The 27,401-nt window shown below is 43.0% G+C and overlaps 1 non-coding gene across 1 annotated transcript; it reads left to right on the forward strand.

Annotated features, from left to right (window-relative positions):
* The first annotated feature begins 22,381 nt into the window (after positions 1-22,381).
* Positions 22,382-22,513, forward strand: LOC123568496 (U8 small nucleolar RNA). The gene has a single exon (XR_006691871.2). It is a non-coding gene; the product is annotated as a U8 small nucleolar RNA (small nucleolar RNA).
* Positions 22,514-27,401: the final 4,888 nt, after the last annotated feature.

Raw genomic sequence — 27,401 nt, forward strand, 5'->3', positions numbered from 1 at the left:
TAACATTCCTGAGCTGCTCTATGCGTAGACACACTTATGGCATCTAACCTGTCTTATAGTGTCTTCCATCTTTCAAGATATTTTTACATAATCAAACAACATTGTTTATCCTGTAGGATTTCCACCAGACTGGATTTTTGCTGATTGCTTCTCCATGGTGTCTTTTAACATGTTTCTGTTCTCCCTACATTCCCTGTAAATTAGTGAGGTCAAATCACTTCTGTATTCAAAATCCTCCACTGGCTTCTCAAAATGCAAGCCAGAGGCCCTGCAATGTCCTCCAAGGCGCTGTGTCAGTGCTGATCAGAACAATGTTACCTGTCCAGCATAATGAGGGGCTCTTGCCCCATGCGTATGCTCAACCAACAGTTCTAGGGTCCTCATTGCCAGCTAGCCAGCAAATGACCCATTTCCAAAATCCCTTTTTACAGTTGACTTCCTAGGACCACTCCCAGCACCAACTATATTACAAGGAATTCACATCCTGAGATGGAAAAAGGCTTACAGAGGGGTTATTGGAAAGTGTTGGCAAGATATGCATCTTACAGATGGGAATAAGGGCATAAGGAAGGCAGGACTGGAGAGAGAGAGAGAAACCAGCCTGTAATGTGGTGACAGATCCTAGATCCCAGGGGGAGCTCTTGAGCTGGAACAATGCTTTAGAATTGCTCCAAATTGAAGCAAGACAGGCTGGCTTTTGTAACCTTACGTCAGCCAGTCACTGACTATGTGTGGGCTGCTCCCACCCAGGGGGCAATTCCCCACAGCCAGGGCAATTCCCAGTGGATACTGGTCAGCAACCAGTATTCCCAGCAGCTGAGAGATGAGTGCATCTGCCCTGGAGAAGGGATATGGGAGGAGTGCCCCAGAACCCATGATAGCGAGGCCTTCAGTCTTGGTCTGGTTTCATATGATAGCAGTCATAGAGTTCACACTACTTTCTACCCAGTATTGCCTCATGGCAAAGGGATCCTGGAGATTAGCATTTCTCTCCTTTCTAAAAATCTAAGTACTGTATCTTTCTTGGGGAAGGGAGGCTCGGAAAAATGTGACAGCTCCCTCATGCCACTTAAGAGCTGTGGGAAGACAGGTAAGACTGTCCCGGAACCCCTGTGCCCCTGGCATCCCCTTCAGTCATTGTCACGCTACAGCTCCCACTGCATAAGATCGTGAGTCACTCCTGTGAGGTACCAGAGTTCTGGAGAGGAAGAGCGAACAGAGCTCCTCTGCTCTCAGATCTCCAAACTTACTCTGCCTCTGTTTATGCTGTCCAAACAGGAGCCATAGCCTCATGTGGGTATTGAAATTTCAATTAATTTGAGGTCTTGTTTCCTCTCCAGCTGTCTTCTGCCCCACAGGCCAGAGAGGATTTTCGTGTCCTTTCTAGTGTGCATGTGTGTGTGACCATGTGTGTGTGAGTGTAGAGGGGACATATTGGTTGATAGTTTAAACAACTCTCCTGGTAGCTGTCCCATTCATCTTATTCTTTCATATTTCCTCAGTGATACCTGTTATTACATTGCCGGCCTTCCATCAGACTCTTGAAAAGAGGAAGGAGTTGGTCATGCTGCGACTTATTAAAAGTGTCCTATGAAAATTCAATGCTTTTTTATTGTATAAGAAACTATTAAAATAAATAGATTAATATATTTTATTATTTGACTTGAAAGTTAGATTATTTTATCAGTATGCAGCATGTATATCTTTACCATAACTGAGTTCTTTAAAAACAAAAAAAAAAAAAAACAGAATTCTGGAATGCTGATCTGGCAAGCGAAAATCTGAGAAAAAGGGAATCTCATCTTATCCCAGTGATTGTTTCAAAAGGAACAGCGGATACAAATGAATTGGTAAGTGTCTAGCAGAGCAGGAGGGAGGGTTGAGGAGGAGGAGTTCTGCAGTCAGTAAATACACAGTGGCTGCTGTCAGAAGCGGAGTTTTATGAAGGCCATGTTATCACACTGCTGCATATTTTTGTTCTCTCTCTCCTTCTGCACAAAGGAAGGAAAGATTCGAGAGATATAGGAAGAGGAAATGATATAGGCAGAAAGATCTGTCTCCACCCACACCCCAGTGGAGCTGTAAATAGGCAGTTAAAGGTCTGTGCTCCTGAAGAGAAATCAGATCTTAAATGTAAGCTTCCAGAAGGAATCGTTAAGTCAGGCTTCTCTCCTGCTACTGAATGCTGGAGATGTACATATTCCTTAAAAGGTGCTCACAATTTTTTAAATTATAAAGGTAACACATGCTCAGTCTAGGAAATATGAAAAATACAGATAAGCGTGGAGAAGGAAATAAAAATCACCATCCAGAGATAAACACCATTATCATTCCTTCTGTTTTATTAAACACACACACACACACTCTTTTACATTTTAACATAATTGGGAATGTACCACAGATATTATTCTGTGGTACATTATTCTTTTCCTTTGTTTTATTCTTTGTTATTATTCTTATCCTTTGTTTCGTTTTACATTATATCATGAGTATATTCTCATTCCACTAAAAATTATTTTAAAATATCATTTTAATGACCCTATATTTCACCTTGTAAACACACCAGAATTTATTGAACCATTCCCCTGATATCAGACTTCTAAGCACATTTTCTGTCTTTCTAATAAATATCACAGCAATGAACAATTGTTGACCGCTGCTTGTTCCTAGAAATGGAAGTCCTAGATGAAAGGGCATCAATTTTTATAGTCTTTGATGCACGCATGGCCAGGCACCCATCAGGCAAGCCTCTACCTGCTTAAACTCCAAACTTAGACAAGATTAAACTGTTTTCTACAGGCCATATGGAATCAAAGAATATCCTTTCTGAGTGTCCTGAACGTTCTAAGATAGTTATGAGGTGTGCCAGTTACCAATTCATTGCTTTTCAACTCCAAATTCACCCTTTTTGCTTGCTCTGTGGAAATTAAGCTGGGACCTGTAAATATTTTTCCTTTTCCAAGAAAAGTTTTGTGAACAGAGGGCACTGGAGAGACATTGCAGAAGGAGTCTTGCTTCCTGCTTCCAGTGTACTGCCTAATTCAATAGGTTCCTGCAGCAAGCACAGCTTCTCCAGTCCCAGGCTGCTGCAACACCTGGAGGCCAGCAGCTTCCCCCCGGCACTCCACCTGCGGTAGTTTTATAGTGGAGTGCTTCCACCGACACCTCCCTATTAGCAGCTTTCCGTAGCACCCGAGAAGACTGACTTCCAGCAAGCTGTGCTGGCACAGCACCTAAGCAACTCTGCTATCATTTGGGCCTCAGTAGCCCCCAGCATAGCAGCTGCTCCTTATGTCTACCATTCCTTTATTCTTTAGAGTTCTCTTTTTGTTCTTTTAGCCAATCGCTTGTGACTCCAATTCACTATTATGATTTATTCTTTATATTGAACTTTTCCTGTTCAAATTATTGTGTGGTGTCTCTCTTCTGCTTAGACCCTGCCTGATCCAGGGGCCAGCCTGTCCTGAGTTCAGAGATGATCTCTCTAATGAGTGATGTAGTTTGACTCCTCAGAACAGTCTGGATCTCAGCTCCAAACCAGCTCCAAGTGTACTGTGTTGCAGTTTTAAATAATTGAAACTCTGGCTTAATTTTCCTCTTATGCTTTCAGGTTGCAAATCCTTATATACATTTAATTTAGGAGGCCAAATACAGGTACTACCGAATGATTGATTCTTCTTCTTTCCTGAAAGCCTCCATCAAGTTCAGTCAAATCTTCCTTCATTTCTTCTCTCCTCCTCTCTGCTGATGTCTCTTCCATCTCCCTCTCCCCATTTTGGATGCCTGGCCCTCCACACACAGCAATACATCCTTGCTGTCACCAGGTAATTCTCCTCTCTGCATATTACTCCTCAACTCAAAACCAGTGACGTCTGGGTTCACAGTCTCCAGTCCTAACCTTGGGTGATTAGCAACCTTATGAACTGATGAAGTTCATTCATTTTTGCTTTCCCATTACCATGACAGCCACCAGCAGATGATGCTGCCTGACTTGCCCCACAAATAAAGGTATCAAGGATAACAACTATTCTGATCTGTTTGGTCTAAAGGCAAACCCTTGGTTTAAGGACAGTCGAAATATTATTAAGTAGTAATCAATTTCTCCTTCTCTGCTTGCTAAACATGATACACGTCCTTCAAAATCCAAATCATGAATCATTGTTTCAGTGATTCTTTCTGCCGACTTACCAGTGGAAATGAATCCCTTCTTCCTCTGCACCCTCAGTGTGTTTATCCCTTGGCTGGGGTGCACATCACAGTTGTCTGAGTTAAAATGGAGTTTCCCATCATTTTGTGAGCTCCTACTAAGAAGGTACTATGTCTTTTTCATTTTTGTGTTGGTTCCTAATAAATGCCGAATTGATAAATGGTCTATTGTTATATTAACAGCAGTAAAAATCAGTACTATTTGAGGAAAATAGAGGAAAGTAACCACCAGATTAAGATGAACTCTAGACAGTGGTTCTCAAACTTTAGCTTGCATCAGAGTCCTCAGGAGGGCTTATTAAAACAGATTCCTGGGCCCTACTTGTACAGTTTCTAACTCAGTAGGCCTGGGGTAGGAATCTCAAATTTGTGTTTTTACCAAGTTCCCAAGTGACGCTGAAGCCACTGTTTGGGGGCCACACTCAGACCCACTAGGCTAGCCCACTCCATCTGCTTCAATATTCCCTCCAAATGCACTTCTGTAATCCTTAGATTAACCCCAGGTGTGAGCAGGACCCCAAAGTGCATTTTTTCCTAAAGCAGCACCTGTAATAGAATCACAGACTCTTGACAGATATTTCAATCATAGAATCTCCAGAGTTTTTAAATTTTATTTTATTTCAATTTTGCACCCAAAGCAGAAATCCCTTTGACCACCAGTGCCCCTAGTCGTCCTATTCCTTTCGCATCTGACACTCTCTGAGTTGGACATGAACAGTTTCCACCTCGCCCTGCTGCCTCTCGTGAGCCCAGGACTGAACACGATGCCTAGATGTCAGCTCACCAGCACTAGGGACTGTCCCCCATGCTGGCTCCTGTGGTCACCTCTCTCGTTTTGAAATTCTCATCCATCTGTTACCAATTCATTCCAGACCCTCACAGGAGATAAGTGTTCAATCAGTCTGGATTGTACTTGGATATAACTTAGAGATTTCACTGAGCTGCAGTACCTCCCGATTGGCCAAGTACCTGTTGAAAGCAAGCCCCGCCTCCTCCCCACCCACTGCCGGTTGTTTTTGTTTTGTTTTGTTTTGTTTTTCCGGGCGTTCCCTGCTGGCTCCCCCAGAGGGCGCACCCACCCCAGGCCAAATCCCCAAGGAGTCCCCTTCTCTGGGTTGCAGAACAGGGTCCTTCTCTGGGCCAGGGGGCTCCCTGAGGAGAGAAACTGGGTGGCCCAGACTGGCTTCTCACAGGAACAGATGGCAGGTTGCAGGCACTGAACAGGAGCCATCTGCTTGGGTTTGGTGGGTGGATCCAAATCCTACTCTGACACTAAATCCCTGCGTGACCTTGGGCAAGTTACTCACTGAGGTCTCTGAAACCACAGGAAATTGCACGATCCATTTGAAGATTTAAGGAGAAAATGCATTTAAAGCACTTTCCCCCAGCCTGGTGCATAACATTGTTATATTAGTTACTATTAAGTTTGGATCGATTGACTTCTGTTTGAGTGGAGTACTTTGTCATCTGATGGAGGGATGTTTGCAGAAAAGAGCTACAGTTGGGGCTCCGCAATTAGAGGAAAGTGAGGATAGATAAGGAAGGAGCAGAGTAGACTGGGGATGGGGAGGAACCAACGTGAATTTAGTAATACTATGTGCCATTTGTTTTGCAGACACTGTCTGATATCATCCTTGGAGTAAAGCAAAGAAAATACAAGAAGGTTTTCCCTGTTTTATAGGTGAGGAATGAGGTGCAGGGAGGATAAATAAAAATCTCATCCAAGGACAGCAGGTAGTGGAGCTGGGCTTTGAACCCGGGAGTTGAAAGACTGTGCAGCTTATCAGAGTAGGTTGCTTGGAAGCCAGGGCACTGCAGAAGCTCAAGGCGAAGGGCACCTGGACAAGGGCAAAGGGGACTCAGCAAGGAGACAGGATTGACCAGCAGGCTGGGTCTTGGAGGACATTGTCCCTAGAGCTCCCCTAGAGCTAGTTACAAAGGCCAAGGCCCCAGGCCTGCCCACCCCACACAGAGCCCAGCAAACCTCCCTCTGCTCCTGAAATTATATCCCAGACCTCCTGACTTTTGTCCCTTACTGACTCTCTCTTGAGATTGGACCACAAATGGATATATCACCTGAGTGAAGCAAAGTTTAATAGTCTGGTGCCAGGCTGCCTGGGTTTGCATCCCAGCTCTGTCACTAACCAGCTCTGAGCCCTTGTGCAAATTATTTAACTGTTCTGGCCCTCAGTTTTCTTATCTGTAAAGTGAGAAAATAATAATACTCACCTCTCAGGATTGTCATGAGTTTAAAAGAATGATATTTGTGAGGCCCTTAGCAGTGTCTGGTATAGAAGAAGCATAGGTCAGGATTATGGGAGTGTTACCTGACAGGTCAAAGATTGGTTTGGCTTGGCTTTGTTACTAGCCAGCCTGGCCACCTGCAGAGGTTGTTCCCTGTCTCTTGTCAGCAGTTTCTTCTCTATAAGTGATAGCAGAATCTTCTGGCTAGTACTAGGTGTCCACACTGTTCTATGCTCTTGACATGCATTGAATAATAGAATGCCACTGGCCACCCTCAGAGATAGGTGCTATATTGTCCCATTTCACAATGGGGACACGGAAGCTCAGATAGGTGAGGAGGTGAAGAGATGTCTCCAACATCACAAGGCTGCAGGGAGCAAAATTAAGCATTCCATAGACATAATCCTATAATGAAGTCGTGTGGGTAAACAGCTCAGTGCTGGCCAGGTGCAGTGGTTCACACCTGTAATCCCAGCACTTTGGGAGGCCAAAGTGGGTAGATCACATGAGGCCAGGAGTTTGAGACCAGCCTGGCCAACATGGTGAAACAGCGTCTGTATGAAAATTACAAAAAATTAGCTGGGTGTCATGGTGCACTTCTGTGATCCCAGCTACTCAGGATGCTGAGGCACAATAATCGCTTGGGCTGGGGTGGCAGAGGTTGCAGAGCGCTGAGATCGTGCCATTGCACTCCAGCCTGGGTGACAGAATGAGACTCAAAAAAAAGAAAAAAAGAAAAAGAAAAAGCCCAGCTCAGTGCAATTTGGCTCAGGGTGGGGGAGGTAGGAAAGGGCCTGGAGCTCAGTGTCACCTGATTCCTACCTATCCCTCCCACAGCAAGTCTCAGGACCCTCCAGCTCAGGAGACCACAGAGTACTTTCCCAATGTCTTTAGTGTTATTTAGCCACCCATAACTGTTTTCTTCATCTCCATGCTCAGGGTCAACACCTGGCTTTAAGATAAAATATACTTCTTCTGAATCTCTACTTTTTCTCTACACAGTCTTTCCATCTGGAAGGCTCTGGATGTCTGCCCCATGCATTTTAATAAAAATTAGCACAGCTCAAGTTTATTGAGACCTTACTATATGCTAGACACCTGAGGAAAAATCCTTTGAAACATTAGCTCATTTAGGCTTCAGAACAACCCCATGAATTTGGAATTATTTTGTCTCAATTTTACAGATTTTTCTACCACGGCATGTTGCTTCTCCTGCTAAATTCTATCCTACGCACATGCTATCTTCAGCTCTGTTGTTCCTTCCTTTCTTTTAATGAGCACATGTCTTATCTGCCCTCTTCTGTTACTTACTAGCTCCTTGACCTTGGGCACATTATTTACGTCAAAAGGCCTGATGGGAGGCTAAAATGACACAATGCTTATAAAGTGCTCTGTGCCCATGCTAAGTGCTCAATAAATGGCAGTTTTGTCATTACATTATTAATAAGAACTAGATTATGGCCTTCAAGTGTTTGTGGCCTCCTAGTTGTCTCCTCTGCACCCAGCCTGGCATAGTTTTAACAGAATTCTGGTTCACTAATATTACCTGCATGCTCAGGGTATATAATCACCTCTATTGTAGTGGGGGTGGGGAACAGAAACATGCAGTGCATCCTGGCTCTCAGCCAATCCCTGGACTTGGCAAAGGGTTATTTTCGAAGGGCCACCCTGTGGCTGGCTGTGACAAAGCCACAGTCCTGTATGCTGTGCTCATACAACTGAGAGTCCCATCCTGGGCCCTGTAGGTGATGCAGGAAGAGCCCTGACCACAGAGGACATGGAGAAGCAAAGGCAGCTCCAAGGGAGCTCCCTTTACGAGTAGGGAACCTCCCTGTACAAGTCCCCTAGGGCTGCCATCGCAAATTACCATAATCTGGGGAGCTTAACATAACAGAAAGTTATTTTCTCACAGTTCTGGAGGCCAGAAATACAAAATCAAGGTGTTGGCAGTGTTGGTGTCTTCTGGAGGCTCTGAGAGAGAATCTCTTCTGCGCCCCTCTCCTGGCTCCCGGCAATTGCCAGCAATCCTTGGCATTCCATGGCCTGCAGCTGCATCACTCCCATCTCTGTCCCCATCGTCACATGGTCTTCTTCCTTGGATGTGTCTCCGTGTGTCCTTTCCTGTTCTTATAAGGACCATAGATACTAGATTCAGGACCCAGCTTAACCCAGTATGACCTCATCTTAACTAATTACATCCACAAAGACACTAGTTCCAAATGAGGTCACATTCTCAGATTCTGAGCAGCTATGTGATATAGCTTAGATATTTGTCCCTGCCCAAATTTCATGTTGAATTGTAATCCCCAGTGCTGAAGGTGGGGCCTGGTGGGATGTGTTTGGGTCATGAGGGCGGATCCCTCATGGCTTGGTGCTTTTCTTGTTGATAGTGAGTGAGTTCTCATGAGATCTGGTCATTTAAAAGTGTGTGACACCGGGCTGGGCGCTGTAATCCCAGCACTTTGGGATGCCAAGGCGGGCAGATTGAGGTCAGGAGTTCGAGACCAGCCTGGCCAATGTGGTGAAACCCCATCTCTACAAAAAAAAAACCAAAAAACAAAATTAGCTAGGCATGATGGCGGGTGCCTGTAATCCCAGCTACTTGGGAGGCTGAGACAGGAGAATTGCTTGAACTTAGGAGGTGGAGGTTGCAGTGAGCCAACATCGTACCATTGCGCTCCAGCCTAGGTGACTGAGCGAGACACCATTCTCCGCTCCTCCCACTCCCGGCTCCAAAAACAAGTGTGTCACACCCACCTCCCACCCCCTTGCTCATGCTCTGGCCATGTAATATGTCTGCTTCCCCTTCACCGTCTGCCATGATTGCAAACTTTCTGAGGCCTCCGTAGAAGCGGAGCAGGTGCCAGCACCATGCTTCCTGTAAAGTCTGCAGAACTGCAAGCCAATCAAACCTCTTTTCTTTATAAACTACCCAGTCTTTGGTATCTCTTTAGAGCAAGCAAGAATGGCATAACACCATGCATTTTTTCTTTCAATTTTTTAAATATACAAAACCATCACACAATGCAAAGAAATACAGAATGTATTATGAAACTGTTGATAATTGTCTGAAGGTAAATTAGTCATCCTGCTAATTTACCTCCAAAAGTTTGTTTAGTACATCAGAAATACGTTTTCTTTCTTTTTTTTTGAGACAGAGTCTCACTCTGTTGCCCAGGCTGGAGTGCAGTGATATGATCTTGGCTCACTGCAACCTCTGCTTCCCGGGTTCAAGCGATTCTCCTCCCTCACCCTCCTGAGTAGCTGAGATTACAGGCATGCGCCACCACACCCAGCTAATTTTTCATTTTTAGTAGAGATGGGGTTTCACCATGTTGTCCAGGCTGGTTTTGAGTTCCTGACCTCAGGAGATCTGCCCACCTTGGCCTCCCAAAGTGCTGAGATTACAGGCATGAGCCACTGCTCCCAGTCAGAAATATCTTTTATTAACTATGAATTAAGAAGGGGATACTATTCAACAGGCTCACTCTCTCACCTCCCATCCCATCAGTGGCAGTACTGCTGTTCCTCGGATCTGACCCAATGGTCCCTCACAGGGAGAGAGAGAGAGAGACATGGTCTACAAATCCATGAGACTGGACTTAGATTCAAAGAAGCACAGAAAGACTCCCTCTAGTTGGTGCATCTTTACAAGGCTAGAACATGATGTTTGAATTGATCTGATGTTATCATTCACTGAGAGACTGAGAGGGAGAGTAGTAGTAGGGATAGAGTGTGGAAAAAAAATACAGTGTCACAAATTTAGCCCTGACTTCAGATCTGACAGGAAGGCTTCCCAATGATTTTTGAGAAAATGATGGGTAGTGTTTGGGGATTTTTTTTGGGGGGGGGTGGGGGGCAGAGTTTCTCTCTTATGCCCCAGGCTGGAGTGCGATGGTGCAATCTTGGCTCACTGCAATCTCCACCTCTCGGGTTCAAGAGATTCTCTTGTCTCAGCCTCCCAAGTAGCTGGGATTATAGGCATGTGCCACCATGCCTGGCTAATTCTTGTATCTTTGGTAGAGATGGGGATTTCACCATGTTGGCCAGGCTGGTCTCAAACTCCTAACTTCAGGTTATCCACCCGCCTTGGCCTCCCAAAGTGCTGGGATTACAGGCGTGAGCCACTGCACCCTGCCTTGTGGATATTTTTATAATTCGCTACCAAAGCCAGACACGGAAAGAACCTGTATAAATTGATTAAAGTGTAGTTATGGGCTGCTACAACAAAATATCATAAACTGGGTAGTTTATGTTGTTTACAAACAACAAAAATGTGTTTCTCACAGTTCTGGAGGCTAGAAGGTCCAAGATCAAGGCTGATTCAGTGTCTGTTGAGGGCCCGTTTCCTAGTTTCTAGATGGCATTTTCCTGCTGCATTCTTAATGGCTGAAGGAGTGAGGGGTCTCTTTTAGAGGATACTGATCCTATTCGTGAGGGCAGAGCCTACGCAACCTAATTATCAGCCAAAGGCTCCACCTCTTAATTCCATCACCTTGGGGGTTAGAATTTAAACATATAAGCCTTGGGGAGACACAAACTTTCATATAATAGCATGCAGCATTTGGATAAAATGTAAAGATAGATGTCGTGGCTTGAAATTATACACACACATATATGTGAGAGTGTGTGTGTGTGTGTATATGTGTGTGTATATATATATATATTTTAAAGACAGAGTCTCACTCTGTTGCCCAGGCTGGAGTGCAGTGGCGTGATCTCAGCTCACCACAACCTCTGTCTCTCAAGTTCAAGTGATTCTATTGCCTCAGCCTCCCAAGTAGCTGGGATTACAGGCACACACCACAATGCCCAGCTAATTTTTGTATTTTTAGTACACATGGGGTTTCGCCATGTTGGCCAGGCTGGTCTCGAACTCCTGTCCTCAGGTGATCCAGCTGCTTTGGCCTCCCAAAGTGCTGAGATTATAGGCGTGAGCCACTGCACCCAGCCAAAACGTTTTTAAATACTGGGTTTTTGAGGTGCTGCCTGAATGTTTTTGAGGTTTATAACTAAGGACTTTCTGCTTCCTGTGTTTTCTGAAACAATCCACTCGTCATCCAAAGCAGATTTGCATTTGTCTGATTGCTGTTCCAATTTGGGGGCATATAAAACAAAACAATGGCCAGGCATGGTGGCTCATGCCTGTAATCCCAACACTTTGGGAGGTTGAGGCAGGAGGATCTCTTGAGGCCAAGAGTTCCAAACTAGCTTGGGCAATATATCGAGACCCAGTCTCTATAAAAATTTTTAAAAATTTAAAAAGTTTGCTGGGTGTGGTGGTGCATGCCTGTAGTCCTAGCTACTCAAAAGGCTGAGGGAAAACGATCTCTTGAGCCCAGCAGTTCAAGGTTAAGGTAAGCACTCCAGCCTGGGTAACTGAGTGAGACCCTCCCTCTAAGAAATGGATCAGTTACTCTGCCCTTAGCATATAGACAGTCCTTCATTCAACATATAGAGTGCCTACTTGCTCAATTTTCATGGCCCCTTTGTCCATAAAAATATATTAAAAAGTATATTTTACTATGCCATGGATACAAAGTACATGATCCAGGCTAGACTTATGTTCATGTTCATTTTTTCCCTTCCCTCTTTTAAAGAAATTTAAACATTTTCGTGGGTGGAAAATATACTGTGGCCCCTAGGCACGGGGACTACTGTGCCTGGTGGATATGTTAACCCTGCCACTCGTGGACATTTGGACTAGAGGGGCTGGGGAATTTGCTTTTGAACATTGTGATCTGACTGCACCTAGAGGAAAAAAGAGATCTGTGTCTTCAATAACGGCCCCAAATATTAAAAAACAAGATCAGGTCCCAAGAGATGGCCCTAGGGAGACCCCTCCAGGTGGTTAGGTGAGTCTTTAACCTCAGCCCACGCTGCCCCCTGAATGAGGGGTCTGTGTGTGGTGAGTGGGGCATGCTATCATGAGGAGAGTTGCCAGGACGGGGTGGTGGAAGCAGAATAGAAGGTGGGAGGGGAGATTAGATACACACTTGGCAATTTCAAGACAGGGACTAGGATGAAGATTCTCAGCATTTTTGGGGAGTGGGGCTGTCAATGACATCTTTGAGAGTTGTGTGGAAGCTTCGGATCCACTCCCTGGAACAATGCATGTATGCAAACATGAACCGACATTTGCAGCTCCCTGAAGTCTGGAGAAGAGAAACAACACACCGGGATCATTTTCCTCCCACACCTCCGGCTCCCAGCTGCTGGAATCCAGAATCCGGGCTGGAATACCTGGCTACTATGTGGGTTAATCAGACATTGATGCTGGCTGGCACCTTACCACTACGGGCAGCACAGTTTCCATGGGGAAATGCATTCCTGCTTCCACAACAGACTTCTAAAGGACTCTTGCAGCACAACTGAGTTTGTCATTTGGGGGTTGGTTGTCCTGATGGTAATCCAGTTTAATGAGCTCAACGGTAAGAACAAAGCGGCCTTTTCTTGTGGCCCTGGTGCTAGGCTTAAATGCTTCCCACCTCTGAATCCAAGTGTCCCACAAGCATGGCTCTCCTGTGCAGCGACTAACCAGCACTCACTACAATAACGTGGCTCTGGAAGGAATAATTAGACTTTATGGTGGTAATTCACCCGGCTTTCACAGAACCCTCTTCTGCGTGGAGAGAAAAAGAAAAGGCTTTAATTGATTCTGAATTAAAATAACTAGAAAAAAAATCCAGTCTACCAATCAGAGAAAGCAGACTTAAAAATTAAAGCCAGAATTTCAAGTTTCACACACTAATCTGGCTCAAAGTATTAACTCTGATCTTGTTTTTGAAGTAACCATTTAAAACTAAATCAATTCAAAGATAAAAACAAAAGGTTGTTTTGTTAAGGTAGAATGTTTTGTAAAAATGAAAATAATGTAAATATGCAGTATACATATAATATTTATATATTGTTTATTTAAATATGTACTTATATAGGTCAGACATGGTGGCTCACACCTGTAGTCCCAGCATTTTGGGAGGCCGAGGCAGGTGGATCACCTGAGGTCAGGAGTTCGAGACCAGCCTGGTCAACACGGTGAAACCCCGACTCTACTAAAAGTACAAAAATTAGCTGGGCGTGGTGGTACACGCTTGTAATCCCAGCTACTCGGGAGACTGAGGCAGGAGAATCGCTTGAACCTGGGAGGCAGAGGTTATAATGAGCCGAGATTGTGCCGCTGCACTCCAGCCTGGGCAATGGAGCAAGACTCCATCTCAAAAAAATTAAAATGAATATATACTTATATATGTAATATTTATATTATATGTGTATATTAAATAATTATATAAATATATTTGGGCATATAAACATATTATTTATGTATACATAATAATATATTTATATTTTTTTCATTCAATAGGCAGGTACTATTATTTTAACAAAACAATCTTGTTTCATTGTAGTTGTGGTAGGGAAACAGCTGAAATTTAGGGAGTGATTTCTTTGTGGCTGCCCTGGTGCTACCTGCTTCATGTGTTTACCTTGCCCGATTTTATTTTATCTTGTAAGCAACCCTGTGCACCATTTTGTGGATAAGGAAAGTGAGGTTTCCAAAAATACAGTTAATAATAAATTATTGTTGCTATTATTATTTCTACTGAGAGAGACTCTTATTCCTAGAATAGCTAAAATTTTGTTTCCTGAAGGCAGGGGGATGAACCAGGCGAGTTTACATTCTAGTCAGGGAGAGAGATAGTCAATAAAATAAATTAACAAAGTACAATCTATTGTCCTTATTCCACTTGTCCTGATCTACAAAGTCCCGACAAACACTGAATTAGCAAATACTGGACATTTTTTGCTCCTAGAGGCAATACAGGGTGAGGTTCCTATGAGACTCTGGGCATGATATTTTCTTCAATCAGTCAATACATAACCTTGCTTTCTGTGTGTTTCTATCTTATGACAACTTGTTTAATGTATATTGTTGATTCATTAACATTTAACTCACTGCCACAGCACTATAACTCTTGCCTAAATGAAGCTTATCTAATGCACATTTTCTCCATGAGACACATCATAGCTTCCTGCACTTAGGAACACTAGCCAGCACTTCAGCACTATGTTTGGAGCCATTTCAGACAGCACAATCACCAACATAAAGCTCAAAAACTCAGCAAAAAAAAAAAAGAGGGCAGGAAGTAGATCAGCAAAAAAAAAAAGAGGGCAGGAAGTAGATCATAGAAAGGACACTCGATGACACTATGAGAACCTAAACAAGAAAGCAGAACATTGGCTTGTTCAACCTCAGCTGCTAACTTGCACGTTAGACAACTCAAAATTTTCACCATTCTGTGCACGTCTGTGTTCCCTCTAGCAGAACCCATGGCTAAAGTCACCCCACAAGGGGAGGTAGGGGAATTTCCACAAGAGGGTGTTTCCAAAATGTCCCAAGATAGAGTGATTGGGATTTCAAAGAAAAAAGCACTAAACCTCAGGGTGATCAATCCAAAGCATTTACTAGAGGAACTCACAGAGGAGAGCTGCTGCCAGTGCTCGGGGTCGGGGGGGACGGTGAAAGATGGGGGTGTTCTACCTAGGTGTGTCTGCAGCAAGGGGTCAGGGTACGGAGTTTATATGAGGGTTTAAGAAATTTGGCTCAGGGCTGGGGCTAGTTTCTTTCAGTGCTTTGGGCAACATGTGAATAACTTTATCAGTGCCTGAGAATGTTCAAGGCTGCAGCTTGGGTTCAAACCTGCTGGGAAAAACAAGTAGCTGACTGGGTCAAGAGCAGTCAAAGCACTCTGTGTTTCTTGGACAGCACAAGAGCGGGGAGACTTGGGGGACCCTACAGTCTGCATGTGACTGAGAAAGCTCTGTGTGTGTCGATTGTGGGGTTACAAATAAATTTTAGCAAGTAGGCAAATTTACACACCCAGAATCTGCAAATGATGAGGATTGACTGCATGTAGCATAGGAGAAAGTCATAAATTATGAAGGAAAATGAAACTCTCTTGAGAGGCTTTCTGAGCTGTGGTGTGGTTTGGGGTCTGGGTTGTGGATGTGGGCATCAGGGTTCCCCTCCCAGAGAACCAGCACAGAGGTTTGCTATGCCTATAGTGGCCGTTGGTGAATATCCCGTAGCCTCCAGGGCTCCTCAGCGGTCAGAAAGCCTTTGATGGGAGCCGGGGCCCTTTGCACACCTTTATGTTCGTATCTAAGCCTTGTTTTCCTCTCTACTCCGGGAAGGAACAAACATCTCATGAGGATAACAAGAATCACGTGGAGGACTTTACAGAGCAGTCTTATTTGAACCTCACAACAATCACATGAGGTAAGAAGGGCAAAGATCATTGTTACTTTACAGGTGGAAACGAAACCCTGAAGCTTAGAAAGGTTGTAACTAGCCATGATGACTCTGGAATATTTGGCTGATATTTAGAAGCCTAGGCTGGAGGGGGTGGGGCTGAGGCTCCCACTTCAGATTTATTGATGTCTTGTTGGGTTCAACAAGATTGTGTCCAAAGCTCTCCTGTGATGGAAGGAATGTAATGTTCTGATTCCTCTAAGAGCATTTACTCATTCATTCAACAAGTATTTATTGAACACCTACTATATGCCAGTCACTATTCTGGGTTCTGATGATACAGCAGTGACCAAAATGAACACATATCCTTGCTTTCATGGAGCTTACATTTTAGTGACAAGAGACAGAAAATAAAACAGAATACTAAGGAAAAAAGATAGTGCAACATAGCAGCTGCCTTCTTAGGTCACCTGTAACTCCTATTTGTTGAAGGCAGCTTGATCTAGAGCAAGTTTATCCAACCCATGACCCACAGGCCACATGCAGCCCAGGACATCTTTGAAAGTGGCCCAACACAAATTCATAAACTTTCTTAAAACACTACAACTTTTTTGCATTTTTAAAGCTTATCAGCTATCATCAGTGTTAGTGTATTTTATGTATGGTCCAAGACAATTATGCTTCTTCCAATGTGGCCCAGAAAAGCCAAAAAATTGGACACCCCTGGTAGAGGAAAGAACGTGGAAGGCCGTCCTAGTGCTGCCCCTTGCTGGCTGGGTGACCCTGGGTCTGAGTTGCCGCAACTATGATTATAACTGTGTACAGGCCCTAGACGTTAGGGACAGGTGTAACCAACATGTCTGCAATTCATTTTTAACTTTTATCAAACATATCGAGCATGCAAAAAAATAGGGAATTATATAATGAACACTTACATACTTACTTACCAGTTTTTAGACATGAAACTGCAAATTCAAAGTGGCTTTAAAATGGGTCCACTCGGTTGGGCTGAACTACATTTCCCAGAATCCCCTTCCCTGGATGTTTCTGCTTCAGTGGGCCACAGGAAACCATTTTTGAGATTTGGAGGACAGAGCTGAAGCAGCAACCATATTATTTTTTAAACATGGAAGGCCCAGGTGGATGCTTTTATTGCACGTTGTTGCCTCTCTGCTTACCTTTTTGGCGGGGACAGCATCCAGGCCTGCACCTGCTCCCCTTGGCCCTGCTCCTTCCTTCAGTTCCTGTGACTGCTGAGCCAGGTGTGTGTCTAGATCCATGACAAAGGGTACCAGCTTCTCCTGCCAGACACCCTTCATCAAGATGGGAGGTGGTGAGTGACTGACACAGTTTCCTGTCCATCCTTGTGGGTTTCAGCACATATTCCTGGGTTCCATCTCGTCCTCATTCTTCCCCAGTTTACATCCATCTTCTCTTCTTGACTGCCTGCCCTGGGGACTTTAAACTCCAGCGTCAGAGAAGATAACAACTTTCCAGAAGCCATTTAACCAGATCCCACAATTGCATAAGGTCAAATCTTGTAACAGAGAACACGTAGTCATGGATGGATGGGTGGGGGATGAATGGATGATAGATAGATAGGCAGATAGATAGATAGATAGATAGATAGATAGATAGATAGATAGATAGATGTAGATAGATGATCTTCTGGTGTTTTTGTGTCTCTGGCTGATACATCCTGTGTACTTGTATCTGATGATACCCCCTCCATTTCCTGCCCAAAGGTAAAGGATCTCCATTTTAGTATTTTTTATTTCTATTTTTGCTCTATATGTATACGTCCATAAATAATATACAATATTGGTTATTGGATTCTCATTAAGTTCAATGTTCAATAAACAATCGCTCAAGACCCCAGTGCCTTGATTGATTCTCAGGTCCTCCTAGCGCCACAAAGTGTCATCCTCGGTTGTCACGGGGGTCCCCAAGGAGCACTTCACGTGAATCCACAAATCTCTCTGTCCACTAAGGTTCCCACGCAGCAGCTGCAATGTCCTTCCTTTCTTGTTCCCAAGACCTGAGATAATGTCAGCATGGCCACTGCCAGCAGTGCACCCTGCGTATCATGAGGACTGTGCCAAAGGAGCTGCCTCCCTGGCTTCCGGCTCCCTCATCCACATGCCAAAGCAGGTCTAGGTTCTGTCTGCAGAGGTCAAGGACACCGTTTCCTCTCTCCCTAATACCACATATCTTCACCCCAGTGTCCAAGCAGCCCCACCTGTGCCTCGGGCCCCATACACTCTCTCAGGGTTCAATCCAGGCACTCTGACTCCAGAAACAAGACTCTTAACCCCTTGGACACACCAGCCTCCCAAGAGTAATTTCTTGGGCTCCACCGTGGGTGATCCATTATAAGCATGACTGGAAAGACTTGCCAGCCACCTGAGAAGAGGTGTTGCCTAAGATGAAGCCTTACAGCCTAAAGACAGGTTAAAGCCTTACAGCCTAAAGACAGGTGTCTGAAGAGCCACATATGAGGAAACAGTAGAAGCCACAGCTGCCAGCCCACGTTTGAGGGCTGGACCAGGATGAGGGCTAAGGGCCACTGGTCTCAATCTCTGCCTTTCATGCCAAGCGCTGGCAAGGGCCACTGTGGCAACAAAGATCTCAAACGGTGGCCGGGGATGGGTGAGGGATGACTTTGCCTTCAACCGAGTGCAAGGTCATCCCCCATTCACTCCCATCATCCACTGTTTGAATCCTCTTGGTGCCTGGGGAAGGGCCTCATCTGACTCAGTAACTGTTACAGGAATCTGGGGTATGTCTGGAGAAAGACTATCCTTTTTGAAAACAGGTAGGGGTATAAACTATAAATGAACACATGTGCTAATCCTGAAAGGGAATAGGGAACGTGTTAGTCAGGGTGCTCTAGAGAGACACCGCCAATAGGATATACATATGTAGATGATAGACAGATGACAGGGTATTTATTAGGGGAACTGGCTCACGCAATTTTGGAGGTGGGGATTTTCCACGACAGGTTGTCTTCAAGTTGGATACCCTGGGTTGCCTGTAGCGTGGCTCAGTCCAAGTCCAAAAGCCTCAGAGTCAGGGAAGCCGATGGTGTAATTCTCAGGGTAGCAGTGGAGGGTTGCTGGCATAAGTCCTGGAGTCCAAAGGGCCAGAAGCCTGGAGTTCTGATGTCCCAGGGCAGGAGAGAAGCGTGTCCCAGCTCCAGGAGACAGAGAGAGGAAATCCCATTCTCTCCTTTTGTGTTCTATCTGGGGCTCCAGCTGACTGGATGGTTCCCATCCACATGGAGGGTGACTCTTCCCCACTCAGTCCACTGACTCACGTGCCAGTCTTCTCAGGAAACACCTACACAGACACAGCCAGAAGCAACACTTTACCAGCAATCTCCAGTCAAGCCAACACCTCAGCCATCACAGGGAACAACCAAAGAAAACACACAACCCTACAACAATGTCAAGCTTCCAATGTATCCACCTCTGATCTAGGATACCCAAGGTACAGAGCAGGGGCTCCTGGACTTTTGAATGTCAAAGACCAGTGACGCTTTACAAAGGGAAGGTAACTGAATGGAATAACATAAGTTTCATAATTTTTTACTTTGCTGAGTAAGGATATTAATAAGATAACCACCACTAAGTGCCATCATCATTATGTCATAAAAGAAAGGACATATGGATAACTCCAAAGGTAGGAAAGACAATCTCAGAATAATATTTGTTTTTTGTTTTTGTTTTTGTTTTTGTTTTTTCGGCTAGGCACAGTGGCTCATGCCTGTAATCCCAGCACTTTGGGAGGCCGAGGTGGGCAGATCACCTGAGGTGAGGAGTTTGAGACCATCCCCACATGGTGAAACCCTGTCTCTACTAAAAATATAAAAATTAGCTGGGCATGGTGGTGGGCACCCGTAGTCCCAGCTACTCGGGAGGCTGAGGTAGAAGAATCACTTGAACCCGGGAGGCGGAGGTTGCAGTGAGCTGAAATTGTGTCACTGCACTCCAGGTCGACAGAGAGAGACTCTGTCTAAAAATAAAAAATAAAAATAAAAAATAAAAATAAAAAAAGTCAGCAGTGCCATCTGGGCCATCCCTCACTGAGGTCTCTGAGAAGGTGGACTGGCCAGGAGCCAACAGCCCCACTGGGAAATATGTTTATTTCTCAAGACTCTTCCTTGCAAGTGCCAGGAGCTCACCTTATGCCCAAAGAGGGTATGTGGTTGGAATATTTACAAAAACGGGAAGGTCAGGGATGAAGCTGGACCCAGAGTTCTAGAACCAAAGATATTGTGCTGCTGACATCTTTCTTCCCTTCTCTTGTTTCTGTATGTCAGCCTAAATTCCTCCTAATCCTGATGGTCTTCTTCCACATAAAGGGGAAAATGAGAGCAACAGCTTCTGAGCCATGCACTGTCCATCGGAGTGGGATTATTACATTTCCTTGATTCCAGCTTGAAACATCTCAGAGAAGGGCTGGCTTGAGTCAGTTACCCACCCCTGGATCAATCTATCATGGCCAGGGAGAAGGCGTCAATCCAGACTTGATCTCTCAGAACCCACCTTTCCATGTCTGAGTCTTCCGCTGTGAGTCAGGCAGCCCTCCTATGTGCTAGGTACCTCAGTACAACATGACCAAAATCCACAGGTCAAGAAGCCAGGCAAATTTCTGAGATCTTGGCTAGGGTCAGGGCTCAAGGGTTTGCTCTTCCTTTCCATTCTCCACCACACTCCTCAGATTGTCTCTATCATCGATGCCTTGGTGTGGGTTTTTCTAGGTGTAGCTAGAAGCCCAATGAGTACCTGAGACCATTGTCTGAAGCCTGTTTTTCTCAGTCCCTGCTTCAACACCACTCCCTTTTCATTGTATCTTTTTTTTTTTTGGCAGGGGTTTGCGGGGGGTAGGGGGGTGGGGCGTGGACTGAAGCTCTCTCTGTTGACCAGGCTGGAGTGCAGTGGCGTGATCTGGGCTCACTGCAACCTCCGCCTCCCTGGTTCAAGCGATTTTCCTGCCTCAGCCTCCCGAGTAGCTGAGATTACACGCACCCACTACCATGCCCGGCTAATTTTTTTGCATTTTTAATGGAGACAGGATTTCACCATGTTGGCCAGGCTGGTTTCCAACTCCTGACCTCAGATGATCCACCCACCTCAGCCTCCCAAAGTGCTGGGATTACAGGTGTGAGCCACCATTCCCAGCCCTTCCTCCTAATTTCTAAAGCTGCCAGTAAGCCCCCAAAAAGTTACTTTGTCCTTATAGGTTCTCTGAACCTGAAGGTGAGAATTGGCAGCAGGGGTGAGGCTATCTGAAGGAAGATGTCAGAGTTGCCATTGGATGGGGACATTGGCAGGAGCTAAGCCCTGTGGTTGAGAAGGTTCTTGTCCGTCTAAAGCAGCGTGAGTCAAACACTCTGGAGTGGGCTCCAGGAGAGGCTGGAGGCCGGGAGACTGGTGATAATGGAGCTTCTTTTGGGAAAGCAGGGAGAGATTTTAGGATGTGAGCCATGAGAGGGCCATCATGTGGAGTAGGACACCTGACTGCTGTAGGTGAGGACCGTGGAAGTATGCACGGAAGGTCTGTCCAAGCCTTGGTCTCTCAGCATTGCATCAGATATTTGGATAGAGGCATAAATGATAGTTGTTGGGGGCTGAGTTGTGTCCTTCGTAAAGAAATGTTGACATCCTAACCCTCAGTACCTGTGAGTGTGACCTTATTTGGAAATAGGATCTTTGCAGATTAATTCGTTAAGATGAGATCATACCGGATCCATTCAAATTCAATCACTAAATCAATGACTGTCCTCCTTATAAGAAAGCCATGTGGAGATGCACAAGGAAGACGAGCATGTGAATTCAGAGGCAGAGATTGAAGTGACGCCAAGGAATGCGAAGGGCTGCCGGCAACCACCAGAAGCTGGGAGACCCGAGGAGAGATTATTCCTGGATCCTTCAGGGGTACATGGCCCTGCCAACACCTTGGTTTCAGACTCTCAACCTCCAGAACTGAGAGAGAGTAAATTTCTGTTGTTTTAAGCCTCCTACTTTGTGGTAATTTGTTATGGTTGTCCATTAGCAAACTAAACAGCAATTTATCCTTCTTGTAGATGAGACCCTGCTGGTTGCCTACCCAGCTGCCATTCACCCATTCTCCTTGCATCAAAACCCTGAGTTTGTTCAGCATCACACAGAAATGTGCTCAGGGAGGGTGGCCCGATACTTGAGGGAAAATGAGTGGCCCAAGCAAGTCAGAGTACATTCATTTCCCTTTGCCAGGGATTGTGGAAGGGATGGCACTCGACTCTGCTCTGGCCTCTGAAATGTGAGGGAAGGTCTGTGGGCAGCCTCCAGGCAGCACTGAAGAAAAGCCTCCTCTGCCTTCATTCCTGCCTGAGAGATGGTCGTGTGAGGATTTACTGTCTGCAGCCGCTGAAGCCCGGGCACAGCCATGACAGAAGGTGACTCAGGGCGGTGATATTGTTGAGCTGTTAAACTCAACCTTGAAATAGACTTCTTGTCATGTGACAAAGATGAACTTATATTATTTGGTTGGATGTGCTGTTACTCACAGCTGAAGACAATCTAACAGGCATACTGGTCATGATCATTAATACCACCGATAATGGAATCGGGATAAAAAATAATCTAAGACCGGAAGGCTTGCCACAAATAAAACAGACAAACTGGAACAGGAATAAATGCATCGTCAGGTGAGATAATTCTTAACTGTTTCTCCTTTTGGAGGGCAGATAGAATAGGCTGATAGGAGATGCATGAAACGTGGTTAATGTCTCTGTGTAATCAGGACTTGCAACACCGATTACTCCTTTCTGATTCTCCCTGAAAAAAAAAAAAAAAGGAATAAATGTAAAATTTTTGCATTAGGGATGAAGACAAATTGCTCTATTAGGATAAAATACAAATGAATATATATTTTAAAATTCTGTATGTCAAAAATACCATGGATAAATTTAAAAGAAAAATTACATACTGGGAAAATTACAACACAATGAAATATGAAAGTTTGTTATCCTTATACAAAGAACTCCTACAAACCAATAAGAAAATGGCAAAACAAAAACAGAAACAAAACAAAACAAAAAACCCACACATTTCAATAGAAAAACAGTAAGGAATAAGGAAAGGCAATTCTCAAAAAAAAGAAATTGAATTAATCAATTAGATGAAATTCAACTTCACTGAATACAGTAGAGGATGCAAATTAAATACAATAAAATACACAAGGGCATATTCAGGTTTTGTGAAGCCTGAAACTTAAAAAAACGTGGGAGGTAGGTCTTCAAAACTGTGATTTCAAAACTAAGTGTGAATAAGAATTGTATTTGGAATAAGAAAATAAATCACAGCAAACTATAATGTTTCAAATGCTAAAAAAAAGCCCACACGTGTCAAAAAACAGCAAAAATAACATATCTTTATTAACTGTCTAAGACTTGTTTATAACATTTTTTCCTTTATTCTCTGGATGCCTACACTTTCATCATTTCTTCATTTGGCAACAACTTTGTATTGCTATTTTATGTACAGAGGATAAAAATATAGTTTGTCCTAACACAGTTTATTGAACTATATTTATTCTTACAGTTGAGATTCATAAAACATATGACTCCACACATAGATTTGCTTGCTGTTTGTAACACTGCTATAGGTTTGTGCTTTATAAAGTCAGACATCCTAATATGTTCTCTTTCACATCATGCCCACAAAAAGTTAAAAAATAGATGTAGTGCATTTGTAATGGTCTATACTGCATTATGGAGTGTATTCCTGAAAGAGGAGAACCATTTTGACTGGGTGCAGATGAGAACTGAACCCTCCACTCATAATTTTCCACATCTGATGACTGGAAGAATAGATACAGACTAGATGCTGGCTCTGTACATTTCAAACTGTGTTTCTCTTCTAATCTCCAAGCAGTTCCAGGACCAAGGCTGCAGGCCACGATCATAGTATGATACAATCTTTAGCTCTGCCTATGGTGTTGTGGAGCTGAGTGAGTCAACACAGTGGGCAGTAGGAATGTTCTGGGGAACGATTCCTTTACGGGGGAGCAACCATAGCTAAAAGGGACATAGAAATCACTGTAGCTCCATACATATGTCCCACCAAACTTTAAATGTATTTTCAATTTCATCTTAGCCAACTTCCAAAAATGCCTCCAGCCACTTGGATAACACTCAGCACAAGGAGAAGTCCGATTGAGAATTAGAAAAAACAGCTGCCTTAACAGATTTTAATAAAAATCTTTAATTTTGCACATTTTACTAAAGACATCTAATCATGTTAATACACTGCTAGGGTCATTCCCAGGATCCTAATTAGATGTCCTAAAACATAAGCTTTATCTTCATGGTAAATCAACTCTGGGTGTAGGTACACTTGAGGTTGAGTTTCCATACCAATGTAAATGTTTAAGGCAAAAATTTGATACAGTAAAAAATGATATGGCCCATAATGGTCTAACACAATGAGCTCTTCCTCAGGCTGTGGATCAGATCATTTTCCATTTTTGTTCATTTCCAGTTGAAGCAGTGGAAGTGCTTAGGATCATGTTGTACAAGCAATATGGATGTGTGAACACTCAAATCACACACAGTGTGTGTGATTCACAGGAACCGAGGTCTATGGGGGAAAGAGCAGAGCCACCTCTCCAGTATCAACAGCTCAGGGCGTCTTCTCATGAAGTCATAAAGTGAAAGGACAAGCAGAATCCCTGTGATACAGGCCATTTTCCTCTTTCTCTTTCTTTCCTGACCCCTTAGTACATAGTTTAATTCAAGTGAGTTATTGATTGTGTGATGAGACTTTACTATACCACATGTAATACTTATAATTTACAAAAATTAGACCAAACATTTCTGAAACTTTTTGGGAATGTAATTTAGCATTATGCATCAAAAGCCCCCCAAAAAGTTCATACCCCTAAAGATTCAATTACTAGGAATTTATCCTAACTAAATCATTATGAACATATTAAAATATATAGCTTCAAGTGTGTTCTTTGCTAAATTATTTTAAAAATTGTTTTTTAATTTTTAGAGAGGGGGTCTTGCTTTGTTGCATAGGCTGCACTGAAACTCCTGGGCTCAAGCAGTTCTCCTACCTCAGCCTCCCAAGTAGCTGGGATTACAGTGCAAGCTACCATGCCTGGCCCTAGGTTTTTAATCAGGAAAAATTGGAAATGATCTATTACTATATGGCCAATGATATGGAATTTTTTAAATCAGTTATAGTATATTTACACAGTGGAATACAACACATTGGTTCAAATGGCAATGTAAAGAAATGTGAAAGATCTACTTGAAGAAAAAATTAAATGCTATTAAAAGCATAGAAGATAATTTGTATAAATGAAAACAAATACCCTGCTCTTGGATAGGAAGACAAATACTGTCATGATTAATTATTAATCTAAAAATTAACCTCATCTCAATTAAAAATAACAATCAGAATTATCAAAAAATGAGATAATATGACTGTAAAGTCTAAAGAAATTATAAATGGCAAGAATAACCAGAAAAATTGTAAAAGAAAGTGAAGTAACTATCTCTACTGAATAGTAAAATATATTATAAAACACTGGAGTAATTAAAACTACATCCATTCATGACTGGATGTGCAGAACTGAACAGAGTCTAGAAAAACTAGACTCTGACGTAATAAGGAACAGAGTATATGATAGAGATGACCTTTCAACTTGAAGGAGAAACTGGTGGCTTGTTCAATAAATTATATTAAGACAAGTAACTAACTCATACGCTAAAATTAATTCCAGGTGGACTGTAAAATAAAAGATATAAAATTAAAATTTAAAATGTAAAGGCAGACGCACAGAAATATTTTTTAATTTTAAATTTTTAAAAATTAAGAAAAATTTTAAAAATATGTAATTTTAGTATAGCGGAGGCAAATAGTATATATAAACCAATACAAAGCTCACAAGCCATAAAATATACGTAAAAATGATTACATAAAATTTTGAACATTTTAAAAAGATGTCATAAATAATATCTGAAGGGAAAATGATAACTTGAGAAAAACTTTCAATGTGGATGATAGTCAAAAGGCTTATTTCTCAACATATGAAAACTTTTAAATAATAAGTAAGAAAAAGGCCAATAAAATCATGGTTATCCACAACTACAGAACTTCACATAAGACATCACAGAAAAATACGTTTTCTATTTTTTTTTTACTTAGCTTTACTGATGTATAATTTACATACAACAAAACCTGCCAATTCTAAATGTAAAGTGTGATGAATTTGTTTATGGTTGGTAATTACCACCACAATCAGGATATAGAATTTTTCCATCACCCGAAACAGTTTCCTCTTGCCCTTTTACAATCAGTCTCCTTACCCAATCCCGGATATCTGGGAACCACTATGCTCCTTTGGTTACTATGGTTTTGTCTTTTCTAGAATTTCATAAAAATGAAATTATATAGTATGAGTCTTTTGTATCTGGCTTTTTATAAGAGAATATAACGCCGCTGCACTCCAGCCTGGGGAACAGAGCAAGGCTCCATCTCAAAAAAAAAAAAAAAGAAAGAAATTGTCAGACCAGTTTCTAAGGTTTCTAAGGTTGGAGCATGGGGAGAATCATTCGCCAAAAAAAAGTAGAGCGTTCTTCCCAGAAGAAAGGGGAAGGGTGTGAGGCAAAAGTAATTTCCACTTTTTTTGAAATATAGAAAACCATTTTTCAAAGTAGTATCATTTTACATTCCCACCAGCAGCATATGAGAGTTCCAGTTGCTCCATATCCTTGCCAGAACATGAAATGATCAGTCTTTTTCATTGTAGCCATTCTTAAATGTGTGCAGTAATATCTTCTTATAATTTCGATTTGCATTTCCCTAATTAATGATCAATGATGTTGGACATTTTTTTCACATACTTTTTGTTTTGCCATTTGTATTTTTTCTTTGGTGAAATGTCCGTTCAAATATTATATAATTTAAAGTATTTATTTGCTCACTGCATTATTTCTGTCATTTCATGATCTGTTTCTATTGGTTGATTTTTCAACCTGCTTACAAGTCATGTTCTTTGCATGCCTGATAATTTTTGTTTGCATGTTGAACGTTGTGAATTTTACCCTTTTGGGTGTTGGGTTTTGTGGTTGTTTGTTTTGCAACTAATTTTGGACTTTTTTTTCTCTGAGCACAGTTAAGTTACTTGAGATCAGTATGATCCTTTCGAAGATTGCTTTTAAGTTTTGTTAAGGCAGGACCACGTAAGTGTTTATTTTAGGGCTAATTTAGCCTCCCCCTGCATTAAGATGATACCCTTCTGTGGACTGTAGCCAATGCTTTGTGTATAAAAGGTCTCTGTTTTGGCTGGTATGAGACAAATTACTCCCAGTCCTGTGTGAGCTCCAGGAATTGCCTGGCATCCTGCTTTCTGGTAGTTCTTCCCGTGGCCTCACAGAATTTCACCCATGCATGCTCAGGACAGTATTCAGCTAATGACTTGAAGTGACTGCTCTGCAGATTTCTACAGCTCTCTCTCTAATCATCTCCCTCCACTCTTATATTCTGCTTCGCAAATTTAACCACTTTGGCTTCCCTGGACTCTGATCTGTGTCCTGTGTTCTGTGAAATTTCTGGGATCTGTTTGGGTTCTCCATACCTACAGTGATGCCTGGAAACTGCTTTGAGACAGTAAGCTCCGACGTAAGACTCACTTCATTTGTTTCTCT

This window comes from Macaca fascicularis, chromosome 13 (assembly GCF_037993035.2).
Source record: "Macaca fascicularis isolate 582-1 chromosome 13, T2T-MFA8v1.1".
NCBI lineage: Eukaryota > Metazoa > Chordata > Mammalia > Primates > Cercopithecidae > Macaca > Macaca fascicularis.